We start from the raw sequence: 6,037 nt of genomic DNA on the forward strand, positions 1-6,037 counted from the left end.
TGATGTGACATGCTAAGGGGTAATTAGGTGTCATGTATATAACTGAGGACGACACATCTCCCCTTTAGGTTCAACACATATCATAGACATGTCTTTAAGACAGGATTCGCACCCAGGATAATCATACGTGTTCACGTGTCCTGCCTCTCAAGGTTGCAAGGCATATCCGCATGCCTCCCTTGAGAGGTGCTAGTGTTCCACCTCTCGAGGTTGCGAGGCATTCTATCATGTTGACCTCTCGAGATCGTGAGGGTGTCAGTTACGGGTCAAATTTCGAGTCACAGGTTATGAGGTATTCTATAACAACTTGTTCGTCGCTTTGTTGAAGAAGAGTTATAAAGTGACTTTTCTGAAACACAATTGCATGCATGATTCATGTAATTGAGGGCTTACTATGTAAGTTTTAAGCTTTAATTGAAAACTTATTGAATAAGTTTTATTGTGTGATAGTGGAGTATAGAAGTAAAAAAGTTATTGGGGAATTAATGTTGAGAAAATAACTTTTAACTGTTCGTTTCCTTAAAAGTTTTATAAATTCAAGTTTTAAAAAATTTGTCTAATCCATGGATTGTAGTTTATCATTATCTTCCTAACAATTTAATTCTATGTTTCATCTTCTTAGTTTGACTTTATTTTCTTACAAACTTGTTTATTCAATTTGGCTTCCTTGGTTTTCTTCTGCAGTTTTAAGCAGATCTGGTTTGAGAATAGCAATTCACAAAAGGAGATGATAACATATGAATATGTAAATCACTCAATTTCTCTTTTTCTTATCTTGGTTTGTTTATCTAATATTGCTAAAGTTAGGATGGTTGGGGTGGTAGAGGTGGTGGCCATAGTGGGCATGGTAATCGAGGCCATGGGTTTGGTTTAGAGAAGGAAGGTGGTGGTCGCAAGAAGCGTCGTAAAGCATGTGTACCTATAGAGAGTAACGTATACAATTGCACAACAAAAGAGGTAATGGTTCGGTATCTTTTCGTTCGAGGAATCAAATTGTCAAACTTTGCTTTTGACTTTGAAATTATTGAAGGGGAAAAGATGTTGAATGATACCAAAGAAGGTTTATTGTTGCCTTTACATCTGTTAGATGTGGGTTTTCATCTTCCTCTTCATCGTTTCTTTTGCACAAATTTTTAGGAGTATAGATTCGCACCAGAACTTGTTGGCTTCTCTTGGTGGATATTGGTTGCGTATTTCACTGATTGTTGTCTATGGGATGAACTTCCCCTAATGCGTGTTTTTTAGAAGATTTATCAGTTGAAGATTTCTAATCGGGAAAATTCATTGAAAATGTTGTATTTTTGCCCTCGAAAGGGATGCAAATAGATTATTAGGAATTGGTCATCAAACCTTCGGATTAACCATTGTGAATACACAAGAGTAAAGAAAAAAATTGGAGAGAATTTTGGTTACCCCATAAAATGGTGTCTTCTAACTAATAATGTTTGTGTACAACGCCAACCCTTTGACTCTAAGCTCGTAGTTGTTCAATACACAAGGTTGTGTAAGGGTCAACTGAAGTCAAACATCATAGTTTACGCTCAGGTCACTACTTGCCCTTTTGATGTTCAGAACGTGAACTTTGATTCTTTGAGCAGTGTTACTGATGCTGATTTATGCTTCTATATCTTTCCTTCTTCTGGCAAGAAGTGGGAAAGATTTTGTAGAAGAATGGAAAAGGTCAGAAAAGCTCTTATTATCGGTTGAACTTGCTGAACCTGCTAAAGAACGTGTTGCTAACACTATGAAGACCACTAGAGAAAGTCACAAGGACCCAGAGGATACTGCTACCACTATGGAAGTTGCAACCATAGAGAACTAAATGGCACTATATAAGTCTATGTTTTAACTTGTTGGCTAAGACTTAGTTTACTAAACTTTGAATGAAGTTTCAAAATTTTAGTTATGACTTTATTCAAGTTTAGATGGGTGCCATATTTACTTTCTATTTTGTTTTGTTTATGATTCGCAAACTATGACCAACTTTAAGGTCGTGAAGTACTTATCATCATATAACTGTATAAAATGAAAATTAGCTTCTCAAATATATAAACTTTTCTGGTGTTAGGCTATACATGTGAATGAGTGATGGAGTGCTTCATAGTATCTCAAATTTGATGAGATTTGTGTAATTCATGTATAATCTGCAAAGGATCGTAATTTTCTTTTGATGAGCAATCTGATAATTTTTCTTATGATTTGACAAAATCACAACTTAGATTAGCGAGTAACATTAGGAAAATTAGAGCTTTAGATCAGCGAAGAGTATCGTGAGAGTTGACCAGGAAGATCGATGTGATGTATGGCCATGAGATTTGGCGAGAGGTGTGTGAAACAATTTTGGCGAGGCATGGAGAAGAGATTTGGTGAGGCGTAGGGAACGAATTTGGTGAGATGTGGGAAGGTTTCGATTTTAAATCGGTGAACTGTAAGATTATAAAAATGTTGCAAGTGAAAAGTTGCGATCATAAATCGACAAACTGTAAGATTCTGAAAATCTTATAAGTAGAAGTTTGCTGTAACAACCCAATTTTCAGTGGTACTAGAATCGACAATTTTGGGACCTTATTTTCTGATGATCGAGTCTATAAATATTAATATTTAATATTTATGAGTCTATTATAGCATTATATTAGATTTCAGATAAGAATATTATTGATTGGATAGTTAATTAAGGTATAATAACTAAATTGTAAAAATAGTAAAAGTTAATCGCTATATAATTTCAATTTCTAAAAGATTAAAATAATAATTCAACCAAGGCCTAAAATTGAAAATAAGCCATTTTAGACAATGGTGGACGATTTGGTATGATTATGTTAAAAAATAAAAATAAAAATATGTTAAAATTATAATTTTATTATTATATGTGTATTAGATAAAATTAAAGAAAACAAAAACATATCTTTCATTTGCTTTCCTCTTTATCACGAACTCAAGAAGAGAAATAGGGGTTTTTATGTTTCAATTTCATCCATCAATTGGTAAGTAATTCTTAGTCCATTTCTTGTAATTTTTATGTTTTTGAGATCTTGAGAGCTTGATTTAGCTAGCCCTATGATTAAATTGTGAAACTGTTAAAGTTTCCAAAAGTTTCCATTGTTGAATTGATGGTAACTAAACTAACTATAATTACGACAAAGGCAAGCGCACCTATCGAACAATAGTATAACTATGGTGAGTAGGGAATATTGTATCCACGAAGACTAAAAGTACTAGTAATTACCGTTTTTCTATTATTTAACCTATAAAATTTACTAATCTAATTTAACTACGAACGCAACAGAGAATGAAATGGGAAAATAATCAAAGATAACCAATGAGAAAGACAATATCCAGGAAAGAATCCACCTAGACTTCACTTATTATTCTAAATCTGAATTAAACAATTTATTCACTTGTGTCTTGATCTGTAAAAATCCCTAAATTATGTTAATATCTCTTTTGAGAGTAAGAACAACTAACTCTAGGTTGATTAATTGAAATCTTTTTCTAATTAAAACATCTATCGTCGCATTAACTCGATCTATGAATTCCCTTATTAGATTTAACTCAATCTGGTACATTTATACCGTCCTATTTCTAGGATTCCATGCAATTCCACTCAATTATGTTTGATCCACTCTTAAATAGGGACTTTTGCTCCACTAAAATAAGCTCATTAAACATGAATTAATATCCTAAAAATATTAAAACACGAAATAAGCATACACAATTGAGAACAAGATAAAGTATTTATCGCGTAAAAATAGAAATTAGTTAATAAGATTCATCATAGGTTTCATCCTCTCTAGGTATCTAGGAAATTTAGTTCATAATCTGGAATGAAAACATCTCACAGTTACGATAACAACAAGACATAAAGAAACTCAATAAAACTTTGAAGGAAATTAAATAAAGATCTTCAATCTTGAATGAGATCCGCTTTCGAGTTGATTCCGATGGTGTTCTTTGAGTCTTTTCCTCGATCTTCTCTGAGTGCCCCCTTAGTTCTTCTTCTAATTGTTATTTATAGATTTTAAAACGCTCAGAAAGCTTAAGAATTTGGTTTTTCTGTGTATTTGGGAAGAAGGGTGCGATGTCGACACGGGCTGGCACATGGGCATGTGGCAATCCCTTATGGCTCACACGGGCATATAGCCAGCTCATGTGGAAATGCCCAGGCCGTGTGGATCCTAGAAATAGCTTTATTTGCCCGATTTTGGCTCATTTTTCGCTCCTTTCACTCTGAAATGCTCTCTTAAGTATAAAAACATGAATTTAAAGGATTAGGAGCATCAAATTCACTAAATTACATAATTAATCATCCAAAAACGCATTAAGAATGAAGTTAAAATATGTTACTTTTATAACTTATCAAATATCCCCACATTAAAGCGTTTGCTTGTCCTCAAGCAAAATCCTCAACTCACAATTAAAATTAATATTTATCAACTTATAATTCTCATCAATAATGTTTTGTCATAATTCACAAATAATCATACATTGATAATTTAACTAAAAGAGCACTAAAGATTCAAACAATCCAAGTCGAACATTTTTAAAGCATGAAAACATAGGTATTTTCCCTTTATCTAAGTAATTACCTTTAATTCAAAATCGATAAGAATCGACATCCTCACTAAAGATTCACTCAAATCACTCAAAGTGTTTAAGGTTCAAGAATAAGCACTCAATAGTCAAACATGAAAAGTCATTACCATAGGCTTGCATGAAAACCAAACCTCCACCACTATAAAATGATATGATACACAAATGAAAAGGTCTTTAAGAGGTTGTAATGGGGCTTAGGTTAAGGGTGTGGAGAAAGGCTAAAAAAGACAGTTAAAATCGAGATCGAATTGATAAATTACCAAACTAGAAAAATAAATAAATTCTGAATTAAAAATAATTACACCAATAAAAAATTGTTCAAGAATAAAACGAGCTTCTTCTAAAAATATGAATTTAATTGTTCAAACTCAATTAACATAGAACTAAATAATAATCAATATATATATTATATTTTTTCTTCTACTTTCTTTCTTTCTTTCTTTTTACAATAAGAAATAATTCAACAACTTAAACGAAAGGGCTTAATTAGGCAATTAACCAAATCAAATATCAATAAAAAGGGAGTCAATAAAACGGGAAAAATTCTCAACGAGCAAAAAACATGAGTTATGGGTTAACATTAATGGGTAAATCAAGAAACAGTGTGTTAGGCTCAACGGGGTTCACTAAGGGTTATGTAACACCCCTAACCCATACCCATCGTCGGAACAGGGTTACGAAGCATTACCGAAGTTTTCAGAACAATCATAAATAAATTGTGTCATTTAGTATTAATTTTTGAAATTAATCATATCGTCCCTTGAATGGGCCTCAAGGCCCAATTTAAGGATTAGAAACGAGTAGAGACTAAATCGGGAACTCAGAGAATTTTTCATGAAACTTCACAATTTTTCTCATATACAGAGGTCACACGCCCGTGTGGGTAGGCCGTGTGGCTCACACGGCCGAATGACACACCCATGTCCTAGACCGTGTGGTATATGAAACAAGTCACAGGGCCGTGGACTTGCATAATATTAATGTGCAGTTTTCACACGGCCAATGCACATGCCCATGTCCTAGGCCGTGTAGCACACACGGCTGAGACACACGCCCGTGTACTCAATTTTAGGCATTCTGTTTCTAAATTTTAAGTTGCAGGGGACACATGGCCAGACTACATGCCCATGTGTATGGCCATGTGTCACACACGGCTGAGACATATGCCTGTGTCTCTACCCGTGTGGAAGAAAATAGGCTATTTTAAAGCCACTTTTCTCACCCTATTTTACTATCAACCTGCACACAACTCTTTCATATACCAATATAATTCAACCAAGCAACCAATACAAGCCAAAAATCATGTTTTAAACTTATCAAACCATCACAAAACTCACTTCCATTCACTTACCATAATAACTCCATTTATTAAATACTAAAAAAACTACTACTATGTATACGCATACAAACATAAACATATGTATCATTCATAACCATATGTCAA

The sequence above is a fragment of the Gossypium arboreum genome, chromosome 12 (assembly GCF_025698485.1).
Source record: "Gossypium arboreum isolate Shixiya-1 chromosome 12, ASM2569848v2, whole genome shotgun sequence".
Classification (NCBI taxonomy): Eukaryota; Viridiplantae; Streptophyta; class Magnoliopsida; order Malvales; family Malvaceae; genus Gossypium; species Gossypium arboreum.